This window comes from Protopterus annectens, chromosome 6.part0 (genome assembly GCF_019279795.1).
Source record: "Protopterus annectens isolate FY-2018-M chromosome 6.part0, PAN1.0, whole genome shotgun sequence".
In the NCBI taxonomy this organism is placed as follows: Eukaryota; Metazoa; Chordata; order Ceratodontiformes; family Protopteridae; genus Protopterus; species Protopterus annectens.
In genome coordinates this window covers 1,839,229,834-1,839,246,964 of record NC_056737.1, presented here as the reverse complement: position 1 = coordinate 1,839,246,964, position 17,131 = coordinate 1,839,229,834, and the positions used below count along the sequence as shown (strand labels likewise).

At 43.1% G+C, this 17,131-nt stretch overlaps 1 protein-coding gene across 4 annotated transcripts in view; it reads right to left on the bottom strand.

Annotated features, from left to right (window-relative positions):
- Positions 1–17,131, bottom strand: part of GLS (glutaminase) — a 1,896,678-nt gene that overhangs the window by 1,470,891 nt on the left and 408,656 nt on the right. The gene's annotated exons all lie outside the window — the stretch shown is intronic.

Genomic DNA, 17,131 nt, shown 5'->3' with positions numbered 1-17,131 from the left:
CGTCTCTGAAAGTAATTGCCTTTTTGTTCTGGAGAAACTGTATGCCAAGCCAGGTCCTGTTCTAGCAACTTTATAAGTTTATGAGAGCAATATTTAGAAAATGTAGTAAATGTGATTTTTATTTTTGTAAAGTGCTGTTTCGTTTACTTATGGTGTGGTTATGGTATTGCAGATTATCAAATAAGAAGTTATGTACTCACCAAAACGTTCCATGTGAGTTGTTCCATCTCGCCTTCATTATTCACTGATGGGTCCGAAGCCGATCCATCGGCTCCGACACGGCCGTTAGCAAGCTCAAGGTTTACCAGTAGCTAGAGACCAAGCCCCTTATCCCATGATGCACTGCTGGAATTACTTCAGATCTTGTTTGCTGTGTGTACCATATCCCTGTGAGAGAACTACTCTCCCAAGAGAAGAAGGATTGAATAACCAGGATGAGATCAGCCTCTAGGTCAACTATCAGCCAGGTGGGGGATGGAGGGAGGGACGCAAGAATGAAGGCGAGATGGAACAACTCACATGGACCATTATGGTGAGTACATAACTTCTTAATGTGAAGTTGTTCAATCTCGCCATTCATTCCTCACTGATGGGTCGCGTCCCTAGTACCCTGAATCTCAGGTGGCTTATGGGAGTAAATTCTTCAGGACCATAGACCCCGTCCCTGTATGCCTTATCAACTTTGTAATGAGTGATAAAGGTATGAGGTTTAGACCAAGTGGCTGCAGCACAAATGTTATCAAGGGTTAATTTGGCTTGAAATGCAGAAGATGTAGAAACTGCTCTGGTAGAATGAGCTTTAATCTTGTGTAGTAAAGGCATATTAGCAGCTGAATAAACAAAAGTGATACAATCTGATACAATCAGATAGCCATTTAGAAAGCGTTGTTTTAGCCACTGATCTACCTTTTCTGGCTTCAGAGAAAGACACAAATAGCTGGTCTGATTTTCTAACATCTTTTGTTCTGTCCAAATAATATCTGAGCTGTCTCTGAACGTCAAGTTTGTGCAGTATGTACTCTAATTTGTTGGAATGGTTAGGGAAGAAGGCTGGCAACTCAATGACTTGGTTGATATTGGATTCAGAACAAACTTTGGGCAAGAAAGAGGGGTTTGTCCTAAGAGATACTCTATCAGCATGAAAAAATCAAATAAGGAGGGCTGATAGATAAGGCATGCAGTTCTGACACTCTGCGGGCAGAAGTAATAGCCACCAGAAATATGGTTTTCCATGATAAAAATTTGAGATCACAAGATGATGCTAGTTCAAATGGAGGAAGAATCATGTGAGATAGCATAAAGTTTAGATTCCAAGGAGAATAAGGAGTTTTCACTGGAGGCCTCATGTGGAAGGTCCCTTTGAGAAAGGCCTTGGACAACTTGTGGGACATTATGTTTAGCCTGTCCACTCAGAGATGAAAGTTAGATATAGCAGCCAACTGGACCCGAACTGTAGCAGCTGCAGCTCCTTAATTAAAAATCATAGTCAAGAATTGTAAAATGGACGGCAAAGGGGCTTGATAAGGATCAATGTTCTGCTTAGAAGCCCATATGGAAAATCTCTTCCACTTACTAAGCCATAGTCTCCTGGTGGATGGCTTATGAGACAAGAGGATTTGTCTTGTCTCATCAAAAAGATCACGAAGCCTGGCTATGATGGGAACTGGAGCAGCCAAGCTGTGAACTTCAGTGACTGCAATGAGGGATGGAGGTCCCCCGACGGATGTGTCAGAAGGTCTGGAACTGGGTCCAGTATCCATGGATCCTCCAATAGATGATGATGAAGGAATGGGAACTAAATCTGCCAAGGCCAATGTAGGGCTATGAGGATGATAGTCCTTCCCAGCAACATTGCTTTCTGTAGAAGTCTGTGTATAAGAGGGATTGGAGGGAATGCGTACAGGAGACCCGGGGACCAATCGTGTACGACTGCATCTCTCAGGGGTTGTCCCGGGGGAGGGGGGGGGGGGGAGTCAGGGTAAAGTAGCTTCTGCATTTCGTGCTGACATGACTGGCAAAAAGATCACAGGAAGGCTGGCCCCATTTGCGGAAAATCCTGTCCGCAATCTCTTGTTTGTGGGACCACTCATGTGGCAATAGGAGTGCCCTGCTCAGTTTGTCTGCTATCATGTTGGATCTCCCCGGGATGTGCATTGCCAACAGAAAGTGCTGGGAGGAGGCAGCCCACTGCCAAACTCTGAGGGCTTCTCAGCAAAGGGGGTAGGACTTGGTCCCGCCTTGCTTGTTAAAATACCGGACTACCACCATGTCTGTCTGAAATGCAATCATCCCTAGAGGAAGAGAGTCCTGAAAGTACTGCAATGCCAGAAGTTCTGCTCTCATCTCCAAGACATTGATATGCAGGTGTGATTCTAGATCCATCCATGTGCCTTGGGCAGTCATTCCCTGAACCCCCCCCCCACCTTATCAGGGAAGCGTCTGTGGTCACAGTGGCTACTGGAGGGGGTAGAACAAAGGGATGTCCTATAGTTACATGGAGACGTCAACCACCACTGGAGATCTCTCTTGCAAGAGTCTGTAATCAAAATCATATGACTCACTGGAAGTTCCTGATAGGACCATTGGGTGAACAGCAGCCATTGAAGAATCCGCATATGCATCCTTACTAATGGTATGGCCAGGATCGCTGCAGCCATCAAACCTAATGCTTTTAAGACTTCTGCTGCTGGTGCTCTGTCCTTCGACACTAGTGAGTTGCCATGCTGACGAAGGAGAAAAACCCTCTGGATTGGTAATCGTAGAGTGGTGGTTGAAGTGTCTAACTCTGCCCCTATAAAGACAATATGCTGCGATGGCAACAAGACAGATTTTTCTGAGTTGACTGTAATTCCTAAGTGATGGCAGAGTGTCAGATTGTTTTCTCTTGCTTGAATAAGGTGATGCCTGGTGGCTGAGGTAAGGAGCCAATCGTCTAGGAACCGAAACACCTGGAATCCTAGACGTCTCAGATGAGCCGTGACCACTGCCATGCATTTGGTGAACACTCTGGGACACTCTGGGTGCTGTAGTGAGACCAAAGGGCAGAGCTCAATACTGATAATGATTGGCTCCCAGCCGGAAACACAAATGATCTCTGAATGGCCTGGCCATTTTTATGTGGTATTACGCATCCTTGAGATCTATCAAGCACATCCAATTGTCTCTCCCTAAAAAGGGAAATATTGACTGAAGCGTGACCATCCGGGACTTCTCTTTCTTTACAAATTGGTCGAGTCTGTTGAGGTCCAAAATAGGTCTCCAGTCCCCTGTCTTCTGTAGAACTAAAAAGAATCTTGAGTAAGTTTCGGATCCTATTTGGTCTGCTGGGACTGGCTAGATGACTCCTTTTCTTAGCTACTTGCAGACCTCTATAGTTGCTTGTTTCCTGTAACTGGGTGGAATGTCCGGGATTCTCCTTGGGGGCATGGGTTGGGTGAAGAATGGTATGAAATACCCTCTGGAAATGATACTTTGTACCCAGTTGTCGTTTGTTATAGCTAGCCAGGCATCTGGGTATAAAGATAGGCGACCCCTGACTGTCTCCAGAGCAGGACAGTCTGGTCTCCCTTCAGGGGCGCTGACAGGGTTGACCAGAGAAGTGATCTCTGTCACCCTGGTGTTGCGGACCCCCTTCTGCCGCGAGGGCGATGTCTTCGATTGTTGCCTCTGGAGGAGGTTTGACCACGTGTGTTCTGAAAGGCTCCTCGGGCTTTTCTGAACCACATTTTCCTTTCCAATTGGCCTTTGGGGTAAGGCAGAGTAGGGGTCGAAAAATGGACTCCGACGGCAGAGTCTTCCCCTCCTGCTCACACCTGGTGAGAGTTTCCTTCACTTTGGGCCCAAAGAGAGATGAGCCATCAAACGGGGTGTTGACAAATGAAGACTTAAAGGGCTCCACAAAGGAACACAAGCACATCCAGGAATGTCGTCTTAGCGCAATTCCTGTACCCGCTGCTCTACTCGTCCCATCAGCTTCATATGATATGAGATGCATGGAAGAGTTCACGATGGAATTTAGGGTAGCGAGCTGAGCGGCAACTTTGTCAGAAGCCCCTGCAGCTACAGTACCCTGAAGAGCATCTCCCAACTCCTTGAGGAGATCTCTTTGCAGTCTGGTGAAGTGGGTCAAATAGTTCAGGGATTGGAGTGTAAAAGTCGCTGAACTAAACATGCGTTTCCCATATCGATCCATGATCCTGGACTCGCTGTTAGGAGGATGGATCGTCAAGGAAGTCTCAGACATTTCCTTCTTGGTGCCGCCGCCGCCACCACCATGGCATCAACAGGGACTCCCTTGGACAAGAAATCTTTATCTATGGGTGCAGAAATGAACTTATTGGGCCTCCGAGGGACAGGCTCCATGGACTCTGGTGACTCCCACGCCCTTCGAGAGGCCAGCTGCATGAGCTCATCGAAGAGCGGAGACACCCAAGAGGTGGAAGGTTGAGACCCGAAAGCCTTCAGGAGAACTGACTCATCCTCAGAAGGGCTTTTGGACTGTTCACCCCTTTGCCTAAGGATCTTGAGTATCTCTGCAAAGGAGATATCCCCAAAGGGGGATCGTGGCGACCCTTCCAACTCATCCAAGTCAGTGTCAGATGTCAAAGACTCCTGTGGGCAGTCCAAGTATCTCCTCTTGCACAACCTCTTCCTGGGGACCTTCTCAGTGGGAGCCTCTGGGAGGTCTCGGAAAAGCAAGAGGCGCCCTGTGGGGCTACCAGAGGTTCAGGGTCTCTACGCTTGGCCTGGATGATGGAGGCAGAAGCAGACACAGCCGCTTTGAGGGAAGAAGAGGCCAGACCGGGTGTCGAGGATGTCTTTGGGGACAAGGCTCTCCTCATGGCTTCGAAAGCATCACAGCTCCGATGAGGAGTCGATGGACCCGAAGGAACCGCCAGCCCCTCCCGCACCGAGGCCGTGGGCTCCGAGCCGGAGGTAGGAGCCGAGCTCATCTGAGAGGAAGAGTCGGCACTGACAAGTCAGTGTGACTATCCTCCCTGGACCCAACAGAAGAGTGTCAGCCCCTAGAGTCCCCGGTCGGCACAGAGGATGTCAGAGTAGATGGAACCGATGACACTGGAGCCGGTCTCGGCTCCACGAACAGCAGGTCGGCCCTCTCCGGCTCCGAAGATCCAGTATGGCTCGGAGGAGGAGCAGTCAAATCTAGGATGGTGGTCTTTGGTTCCGACGCTGGGGTCGGAGCTGACAATTTGGCAAGGCCTGGTGCCCGTAACAGCTTCTGCACCAATCAGTCCATATCCAAATCCGAGAGGCTGACAGAAGATCTAGAGGAGTGCACCGAAGGTGCCGATTGTAGGAGTGGAGATGCAGGTCTCTCAGAGACCATTTCCAAGACAGTAGGCCGGCTTCTAAAAGAAGAGACACTCTGCTCCGATGGCTGTGGAGCCAAAATCCCGGAGTCCTCCACTTTCTTAGACATTTTAGATGCCTTGGAATTAGTAGATGATTTTGATTATTTAGAGGACTTGCTGTCCCCATCCTGGTCAGACAAGGCTTCAGTAAAAGGATGCTTCAGCAAACCTTGATCCACAAGCTTCCTTTTCCTCTCTAAAAGAACCCTTGAAGAAAAGGGATGGCAAATGCTACAGGACTCCTGCAAGTGCACCGCACCCAAAGAATACACACACTGAACATGCCCATCAGTGAGAGACATCTTTTGCCCGCAGTCTGGACATTTTTTGAATCCAGACTTTGGGTGCTTGTCTTTTTCCTCAGACATATTAGCAAAATACAGACTAAACAGTCTAAAACAACATAGAAGAAAGCTACATAACACTACTAATAACCAACACTGTTTACCAAATGGTCGAGAAAAATGGGGCCAACAGTATAATACAGCCTAAAAGTTAAAGCTATCCTTAGGTTCAACTTTAATACAAAAACACACTAACAATGGCCTAGGAAAGGAAGGCCAACTCTACTAAATGTGTAACAGCACACTATCTACACTATGAGCACTATAGTAAAATAAGGAAACACACACAATGAAAAACTTTAGGCCTAATACGAGGCCGCTACAAATATGAAAAACTATGAAGCACCAACAGGACAGGTCTAAAAAGACAGCTACAGGAGCTATATATATAAGTAACTAACTATAAAAGATAAAGAAGTTTTTGAAAAAAGACTTGCAAATAGCAATTTTGTGTCAAAAAAGGCTCCAGCGAACTGGAACCCCCTGAGATCTGTGCCGCAGCAAACTAGATCTGAGGTAATTTCAGCAGTGCATCATGGGATAAGAGGCTTGGTCTTGAGCTACTGGTAAAACTTGAGCTTGCTAACATCCGTGTTGGAGCCGATGGATCGGCTCCGGACCCATCAGTGAAGAATGAACGGCGAGATTGAACAACTTCACATTAAAGGTTTTTGGATCTGAGAAGTGTGTGCTATTGAATTTTACAGTTCTACCATGCTCCATGGCAATGGCACGTTTCGCCCAGTGCGAAAATAGGGTGTTCCACATTTTGACCATTTGTCACACACTGTTAGGGTCTGTGTTCCACATTGGCCTCTTAAGAGGTTGAGACCTATGGCTCCTACAAGGTATGAAAAATGAAATACAGCTACAAAACATGATTTGATCTGGTATATAATCTCAGTTTGTTGGTGATTTTGAAAATAACCATTCCTATGTTCCTCACAGAAGCAATAGCCTCAATCAGGGTTATTTCTGGGTATTTGCTTGCAAACTTCTGACATTGGTAATATACAGAAAGCTTGATATTTTACACTGGATAAATTCATATCCATAATGTATGCTTCATTTTTGTTGTGCTTATGATAACACAATTTTATCAGGTAAGAATTTTATGGCGGTGAAAATATTTTAGAAACATTTCTGAGCTGTGCTGTTGCTGTTCTTTTTGTTTTGTGAATATATCCCAGAGTCATCAAGTTTTAATTATCACTGTACTACTTTACTGTAGCCACTAACACCAGAAAGAGGAGAGGAATGAAGACTGATCTTGCTATGACTCCTGCTTCAGGGGATTGTACAGAATGTTGCTTTTAGCAGTTATGTGCCGTTAGCTATAAGCTTTACAAATTGCAGGTATCACAAAGCATATTTTGAAGGTAATTGCTGCTGCTGCTGCTACAGTTTGCATTTCATAAATTTTCTGCATTTCTTAGGAAACATTGTTTTATCTAATTTTAGCTGGTAGCTGCAAGAAAGCTGTTTTCTACTGCTTAAGTATAGTACTGTACTTCTCATAACATTTCTACTATAAAATGACAATGTAGTAAAAACAAATGTGGTCAATGGCAGAAGATGTCTAGTATAGTGTGTGCATGCGTGTGTCACTTTGTAGTTGGTGATTTGCAAATGACCTCATTATTTTAGCAAATTAGTTTCCCATATCAGTATACTACACTTCATGTAACTGATGTTGATATTAAGTTATTTATTTATTAAATGATGCATGCATTAATTCATGTAACTGATGTGTTTATTAGTTCATGTCATCAAAATGTGGTGGTATACAGTCAGCCATACAAATGACTATAAATGAGGCCAAGTGCGTGGGGGTGTGTGGGGGGTAGATGCTTGTTAACTGACCCCAGTTTTACATAATGTCTGATTTAGCTTCATATTTTGATCTGTTCCTTGTAAGGTTTGCATTTTTATGGTGAAAAGATGAGGACTTCCCACTAAATACTGAGACATTTGAGTTTTACACTTAGACTTTAGAACCATGCATATTGATGCAAGGGCTTTATGTGGGGTGGGGGGTTGTGTATGTGCAATTCTGTCCATTCTGCATGAATGCTATAGAAGCCTGTGCTGCCCCCATGATCTCCCCTTCAACACAAAATGCTGGGGTTGTAGTCTAAGCTGCAGTTCAAAGAAAAATCATATTTGCACTTTAATCCCCATCCCCTTCTATATTTTTTGTTGTTCTTATTTTCCAATTTGTTAACCTATATATATATATATATATATATATATATATATATATATATATTACACTTCAAACCATCTAAAACTCATATAACATCTAAATTCAAAACATAGAGACCACAACATCTAAAACCCAAAACATCTAAAACTCATAGCATCGAATTTCATAACATCAAATGTATAATATGGAGTAGTGTATCATAACACATGTAAATGTTATAGTTTAATCTGTTATTCTTGTGGTATCAGTATGAGATGTTTTAGTTTTTATATATATAGTTATTATTTATATAGTGTAAGAATGTATACTATTTATATAGTGTATCTGGAGTTGGCATAACTGCGGTGGTGGTGCTGCGGTAGCGTTGTCGCCTCACAGTAAGACATTGTCCTGTTCGATTCTTAGCTAGAGCGTCTTCTGTGTGGAGACATGTGTGAATGGGCGTACCTTCGTTGAAGGTTGTGCGACAGGGCGAGCAACTCTGCACGTAAAAATCTGCCAATCATTAGCGGACCGGAGTTCCGCTGTGGCGACCCCTAACCGGGAAAAGCCGAAAGACATGCTGCTGCATCTGGAGTTGGTATATTTAATTTACAGGGGTGAGGGGGGCAGAGCCCCCCACATGGGGGTGCAGGGGGGCTTGCATATATAGTAAAATTGTTTATTTTTATTTGATATGTAGTGTTCGATGTTGTGATGCAAAGTTTCAATGTTATGGGTTTTAGATGTTGTGGTCTCAATGTTTTGAATTTAGATGTTATGAGTTTTAGATGTCTTGAAGTGTAACCATATATATACACATACATATATATATATATATATATATATATATACACACACACACACACACACACACACACACACACACACACACACACACACACACACACACACACACACACACCATCGTCTTCACATATTTCTTCATTGCCCGCATTTTCTACTTCTCTCTGGTCTATAATTTTTGATTTGTGGTTTGTCACTTTAGTTTTTGTTTGTTCATAACCTTTACAGAATTATATTACCTTTTCCACACTGAATAGACCTGTAGTCTCAATGCACTGTAATTATTTAAAGAAACAATGGCTACAAGTGGAGAGCTCCAAAATGTCCTGATCATGCACCATGATGTTGGATGTTCAGCCTTCAAAGTCTTCAGAAATAATGCATGCTGATGCAAAACCTGTAAAACTTTACAAAAGCAATATCAATTCATATGTGTGGTAGTTAAAAACTTTCCTTTGTGGGTTTAAAAATCCTTTGTGAATGTATCTGCTGGGATGGTCTGTGGGGATGTTGTTACAACTAAATGGTGAGACTTCATCATAGCCTCTGAGCTGTACTTTTAAGTCTTAGAATTCCATTCATTATAAATAAGGCCAAGTGTGTGGGTGCGTGTGTGTGTGTGTGGGGGGGGGGGTATATGTTTAATTGACCCCAATTTTTCATAATATCTGATTTAACTTTATATTTTGATCTGTTCCTTGTAAGGTTTGCATTTTTATGGTGAAAAGATGAGGACTTCCCACTAAATACTGACAGACATTTGAGTTTTACACTTAAAAGACTTCAGAACCACGCATATTAATGCAAGGGCTTTATGTGGGGTGGGGGTTGTGTATTTGCAATTCTGTCCATGTGGACTGCATGAATGCTGTAGACAAGCCTGTGCTGCCCCCCATGATCTACCCTTGACAAACACAAAATGCTGGGGTTGTAGTCTAAGCTGCAATTCAAAGAAAAATCATATTTCCACTTTAATCCCTGCCCCTTCTACATTTTATGTTGTTCTTATTCTCCAATTTGTTAACCTTTACACTTATATATATATATACATATACATATACATGTTACACTTCAAAACATCTAAAACTCATAACATCTAAATTCAAAACATAGAGACCACAACATCTAAAACCCAAAACATCTAAAACTCATAGCATCGAATTTCATAACATCAAATGTATAATATGGAGTAGTGCATCATTAAGGCTAGTAGGATAAATACTTGTAGGACTATGCACTCAAACATGTCAACATGCTGAGTAAAGCTTCTTTTTTTTAGATGGCATCAATACTTACAACATGGTGAAAGACGTAGAAAGTACAGTTGTGTACACTTACCATAAATGTAGATGTTTGAGTGTCTTCACTGTTGCAGTCATGACTGTAGGGTTCTCCCCTGCCGGCAGGCAGTCCTCGGTCGGCCAGAATCCCAAAGTCTGGGTCCGGCGTCGGTTGTTCAGCCATGCTCCCTGACGTCAGAGCGCCAGGAGTACAAAGCTGACAGCCGACGCCATGTTCTCCAGTTTTTCTTGCCCCAGATGTCAGGTGCTCCAAAATGAGTAAGATCCCATACCCTTTGCAAATACACCTCAAAAGAAGGGTGAAGAAGGGAACCACACAAAAAAATAATAAGACGGGACAGGAGGGAGGGAAACCCAGACTGCAACAGTGAAGACACTCGAACATCTACATTTATGGTAAGTGTACACAACTGTACTATGTTCATCATGTTTCACTGTTGCAGTCATGACTGTAGGGTTGAATCCCAAAGCAGAATAAAAGGGAGGAGGTTATAAAGAAGAGGGGGCGGCTAAAAGGCCCTGCAAGACAGCAGAAGCAAAGCCTGCCCTAGACTTAGAGTAGAGAGGTAGATTGTAGTCCTTGGAAAAAGTATGCACTGAACTCAAAGTTGCAGCTTCCAAAATGTCTTTGGTAGTAACTCCCCCGAGGAAGGCAGCTGAAGTGGCAGCAGCTCTGGTAGAGTGAGTCCTTATACTCCCTGGGATTTGTTTTCCATGGTGAGAATAACAAAATCTGATTCCATGAGCAATCCATTTAGAAATGGTCTGTTGTGAAATGGCTTTACCTTGGGAACTTGAAGCATAAGAAACAAACAATTGCTCTGATTTCCTGATGTCCTTGGTTCTGTCTAGGTAAAAACGTAGTTGTCTGTGTACATCCAAGGAATGCAAGATCCTTTCCCCCTTATTTTGAGGTCTGGGGAAAAAAGTTGGCAAGTGAATAGTTTGATTTAAAGCCACTTTGGAAACCACCTTAGGCATGAAAGTAGGATTAGTCCTTAAAGACACCCTGTCTTGATGAAAAATAATATAAGGTTCCACAGCCATGAGAGCTTGCAACTCCGAAACTCTCCTAGCAGAGGTCAGAGCTAACAGAATGGCTGTCTTCCAAGATAAAAACTTGATGTCAGAAGTGGCAGCAGGCTCAAAAGGAGGTAAGGTGAGTTTTTCCAAAACATAGTTGAGATCCCAAGCAGGAATGGGAGGAGATCTAAGGGGCCTTAAGTTCTTAGCTCCTCTGAGAAACTGTCTCATGAGCTGATGGGAAAAGATAGGAGGGTCTGTATTATAATGAGCAGAAATAGCAGAAGCATGGATCTTTATGGAAGAGAAAGAGAGACCCTTATGTAAGAGGTCTGTCAGGTAAAGTAAAATCAGAGGAATGTTAGGAATAAGAGGATCTGAATCCTGAGCCTGCATCCAGGAGCAAAATCTTTTCCATTTTCCTGCATAAGATTTTCTAGTGCTGGGACGTCTGGCTTCTAAAATGACATCCATAACCTGCTTGGGTAGGAGAGAATGAATCAAAGACCCTGGATTAACCAGGCCGCCAGGCTGAGAGTTTTGACATGGGAGGGCAGAACCTGACCCTGGTGCTGGGACAGAAGGTTCGGTGTCTGTGGTAATACCCAAGGGTGCTCCAGACAAAGGTTTTTGAGAGTTGGGTACCAAAATTGTCGAGGCCAATTTGGGGCCAGCAAAATTATCATCTTGGGCTTGTCCTGTTTGATCTTTAATAACACCCGTGGAAGAAGAGGTAGAGGCGGGAAGGCATACCCAGAGAGGTTTCTCCAACTGAATGATAGAGCATCCACTTTCCAAGCTAGTTCGTGGAAAGTCCTGGTGCAAAAAATCTGTAGTTGATGATTGAGGTGGGATGCAAAGAGGTCTATGTGAGGACATCCCCAGACTGCAGTAATCATCCTGAATATTTTGGTGTTCAGCATCCATTTGTGTGGATCCGACAGGTTTCTGCTCAGACTGTCTGCCAGGAAGTTTTGCTTCCCTGGTAGAAACTGAGCTTGAAGGTCCAGTTTGCAAGCTAGAGCAGTGTTCCATAGATTCATGGCTAGTCTGCAAAAGGGATAGGAATGAGATCCCCCTTGCTTGTTTATGTACCACATAACTGTGGTGTTGTCTGTCCGTATCAGTAGCTGTCCTGGTTGAAGAAGATTACTGAAAGCCAATAGAGCGTTCTGTGCGGCTAACATTTCCTTTAAATTGATATGCAGGAGCTTCTGATCCTTTGTCCAAAGGCCCTGCAGACAGATACCCTGAAAATGGGCTCCCCATGCATAATCTGAAGCATCCGTGGTTAGTATCTGAGTGGCTGGAGGCAGACTGAAGGGTTTTCCTATGTTTAGAGTACATGCCTTGGACCACCAAAGGAATTCCTTTTGGAGACAAGGCAGGACGGTGATCTGTATGTCTAAACTGTGGCAATGCTGAGACCATACACTTTTTAGGTACCACTGAATTTTCCTCATATGTAGTCTTGCATATGGTACGAGAAGGATGCAGGAGGCCATGTAACCCAAAGCCTGCAGGAATTTCCTTGCAGAAAGCTGAGTTAAAGTTGCCAAGGTTTTGAAAGTTGAAGCCAGCTGTAATTGTTTTTCGGATGTCAGAAATGCCATCTGAGTTGTGGTGTTTAGAAGAGCACCCAGAAAAGGTATCTGTTGAGAGGGTGTCAAATTTGACTTTTTTATGTTTACAGAGAATCCCAGGAACTTGAGAAGGTTCTGAACAAATTCTAGATGCTGGAGTAAGACATCCTTGCTGTCTGCATGAATTAGACAATCGTCCAGATAAGGGTAAATTTGAATTCCCTTGAGTCTGCAATAAGTTACTACTGGAGCCAGGCATTTGGTGAAGAACCTGGGCGCAGTAGACAGTCCAAAGGGCAGCACAGAGAATTGATAGTGCCTCGATCCGGCCCTGAACCCGAGGTATTTTCTGCATTCCTGCCTGATGGGAATGTGTAAATATGCCTCCTTTAAATCCAAAGTTACCATCCATGCATTTTTGATCAGCACTGGAAGCAGCTGCTGAAGAGTAAGCATCTTGAATTTTGGTATCTCGAGAAAAGTGTTCAAGACTGACAGATCCAGAATGGGTCTCCATAAATTTTGCTTTCTGGGGACTAGAAAGAGCCTTGAGTAAAAACCTTGTCCCATCTCTGAAAGTGGAACCAGTTCTATGGCTTTCATAGCCAAGAGAGCTTCCACCTGGTTTAAGGCCTCTAATCATTGATGTTTTGGAAGATCCGGCCATCCGCTTGGTCTTGGTAGGGTATGAAAATGGAATTTGTAACCTCTTGAAACCACATCCAGAACCCACTTGTCTTGGGTTATATGAGTCCAATTTAGATGAAAAAGAGAAAGTTTTCCTCCGAGAGGGGCTTCCAGGCAAGAAGTTCCTGCAGCCCCACAGAAGGAGTAATTGAGCCTGTTTTCTATGAGCTTGCGACCTGTCCTCTCCTCTCCTAGTGGTGGAAGCAGTCCACTGTCTTGGTCTATAAGAGGCTTGCGTTTGAGGCCTTCCTCGGGAGCGTCTGTATCTACCCCTCTGAGGCCTGTCTGAATTGGGAAAGGACCAATTTTTTGTAGGCCAATTCCTATTAAATCTGGGTGGCTGTACTTGTAAGAAATCTTTAACCGTTTGCATGGATTTTGCCTTGTCCTCCATCTTCTTTATCACCTCTTCAGCCTTAGGTCCAAACAAAACATTATGCTCAACAGGAGCATCCAATAACTTAGCATTTACTTGATCTGGCAAGTTTTGTTCCTTTAACTAAGCATGCCTTCTAATGACTGTACCAGAGGGAGCAGCCCTACAAGAAGCCTCCAAGGCATCAAATCCACAGTGTAAACAATGCTTCACAACTTGTTCAGTGGCATGCATTAAGTCATGTAATTCCTTATCATCTGCACAGGCAGAAATGGAAGTTATCTTTTGTTTCAAAACAGACAGAAGAAATTGCTGGTATTTCAGCACATGAAATTGACAGTTTAAAGCCCTAATAGATAAAGTAGCAAAAGTGTACACTTTTTTGCCCCATCTTTCTAAAGATCTGGAATCCTTCTCAGTGGGAATGGTTTTTTTTTGCAGTAGCGGCCTTAACCCCCTTAGGACCCTGAGAAATGGTTTCAGGATCAGCAGTAGGATTCTTGTATAAAAACTGGTGGGAATCAGGAACCCTATAACATGTCTGGCTCAACTGGAGCTGGAGGAAGTGTCCGGAGTTAAGTTAGCCTCCGAAAAAGCATCATCCACAATATCCAAAATAGGAGGGATAGCCAGGGGTCTATGTTGGGGAAGAAGAAGAAAATCCCTAACTCTTTTCTTAGATTCCGAGTACTCCTGTCCTTCCCAGTGAAAATGTTCCCTCATTTCATGTAAAGTTTCCCCAAAAGAGAAATCCTCAGGGGGAGAAGCTGAAGGAATGGATTCCTCAGCATCAGAATCCCCATAAGGGGGAAAAGAATATTCCTGGTCAGAAGAAACTGAAGAAACAGAAGCCTGATCAGAGGAGTCATAATACACTTCCTACCTTGGCCTTTTATCTGGAGGGGGATGTGAACCCCTAATCATAGTAAGTAAATCCTCCGCCATCTTAAGTAACTGTTTCTGAGATTGGGTGCCAGATCAGAAGAGGCCTGAGCTGTAGTCTTTTATTTGGAAGGAGTCATTGCCTTTGTCTTTGGCTTTGCCTTTATTAGAAGCAGAGTAGGCCTGAAAACCCCTTCGGAAGCCGGTACCTGCACAGCGGCTCCAGACCCATACGAAGGAGCATTGTCCGAAGGTCCTGCAACAGAAATATTCAAAGGCCTAGTTGGCTCCTCGTGGGAGTCTGTTTCGGCCATCGGTTCCGAAATGGCCGATGACAGGGGCTGCAAAAGCGCCTCACTGACGACGGCCGTACCTGAAGCTGGCCCTGCTTGTACAATATTGTCCGATTTGGACCTCAGAGGCCTGTCTTTATCCTTGCGTCGTTTGTGAACTCCGGTAGCAAAACCGAATCAGATGACATTTTGTAATTAAAGCGCCTACCGAAGTAATGAAATGCAAAATCGTACCTTCATTTAATCGTACGTTGATTGAATCTAGCACAAAACCGACAACTAGCTACGTCGTGGGTCAGGGCCTAAGCAAGGAACACAGTAAGAATGAAAATCCTTATGAGGTATTTGCTTCCCACATGAAATACAATTATTAACTTTTTCTGACATCGGACTGGAGCAAGAAAAAAGTTTCCCCAACGGGGTACTTAGCTTTGAGTAGGAGAAGAAAGTCTTCGGACTAAAGTACGTTTAGCAAAAATTGTCAGGAGTCAGCTGACCAGAAAATGCGAACTGCTATCACCGCATGGCAAGAAAGACTGGAGAACATGGCATCGGCTGTCAGCTTTGTACTCCTGGCGCTCTGACGTCAGGGAGCATGGCTGAACAACCGACGCCGGACCCAGACTTTGGGATTCTGGCCGACCGAGGACTGCCTACCGGCAGGGGAGAACCCTACAGTCATGACTGCAACAGTGAAACACGATGAACATCTGTACACTGCATACATATACAGCTATAACAATTTATTGCTTAGGTTATGAAATTAATACTTTTGTGAACAACTCTGGTAGGAAACACTTCAACATGCTGAGTAAGACCTCATGACAAACAAACTGTAAACTGTATTCTGTAAACATGTATATGACAGTTTGTTTATAACATTATGATATTTTTTCATATTTTGGTGAATTAATCTGTTAGGAAATATGGGAAAATGATAGGTAAAGTATCATCTCGAAAGCCACTATCAAAACGTACAACTTCATGTAATGACTTGAAATGTAAGTAGCTCACATGGACAGATATAGTTTTTTTTTTTTTTTTTTTTTTACTTGTTGGAGTATGGAAATTAATATTGTTGTCATATTTCCATCAACAGCTGTGCAAAGACGTAAGCCAAGGTCATTGGTGAAATCTATTGCTGACAGATTTCTGAAAAAAAAAAATAATCATGCTATCTATAACAAGGGGAGAAGTCTAATACTTAGCTCATTTGTCACATTACGGAAGTTATTATATTCTAATTATTATGCCCATATCTTTGCAAGGGAACATGGGGACAGCACACATGATGGATCATTTTGAAATGGTCATCGATCCACACTTGTACACCGATACATAGTCTCTGTTTATTACAAGTAATGACATATTATGCTTTAATTGCCAGATTATGAGAAATATGACATTCATTATATTTTGTGAATATCTCAGTAAAGGAACATTACATAATACTGGTGAAGGTATCACTTTAAAGCTGACATTCACACAAACACAAAGTAATTACAGATTTAAGGGTCTACATTGTATGTTCACTGAGATAATGTGATTTTTTTTTTACCAAATATGCAAAAAAACATGCATAACATCAGTATTCCTTACCACATATTAAATCCTGACTTAGATTTACTATATCAGTATTTACACCATTGCAAAGCTCTCTTGCTGCTGAAGGAACTTTCACATTTATATTTTAGTCCAGCGGTTATGGATGAAAAGTTACAAACATCTGTTTACTGTGTGGTATTAGAAATTGATTCTCTGAAAATGAGCTCAGGCAGCACTACTGATCCTATGGCAGAAGTAACCAGTCAGTAGTCCTGGGCTGCTCTGGAGTGAATGAGTTACAATACAAACCTGTAGGCAGCATACAACCGAATGATGAAAGCTGAAAACGTAACAATATGCTTGCAGCAATCTGAATTTGATTCCCACATCATTATTATCAGTGTCTGCTTAGGTTCTTCAACCCATGCAAATACTAGTTGTCAAAAATAAATATCTGCTGTCTTAATATATGCTCTTAACCAAAAATATATTATTATAGAGCTGCTTATAATAACTTCAATATGTTTTTTTTTCTCACTACTGTTGGGCAAATGTAAAGCATCCATCAATTTCCTGTCCTTAATGTATACCATCTCACATTTTAGAAAAGTGAATTTCAATGCAAAGGTTCAGGTCCTCCCAATCCCAGTGTGACTGGCATCACATATTTAGTGCAGCAATGGCGGTACAGTATCAGGAGTGTCAGTGACCTCAACACTAAACCAGTTATCAA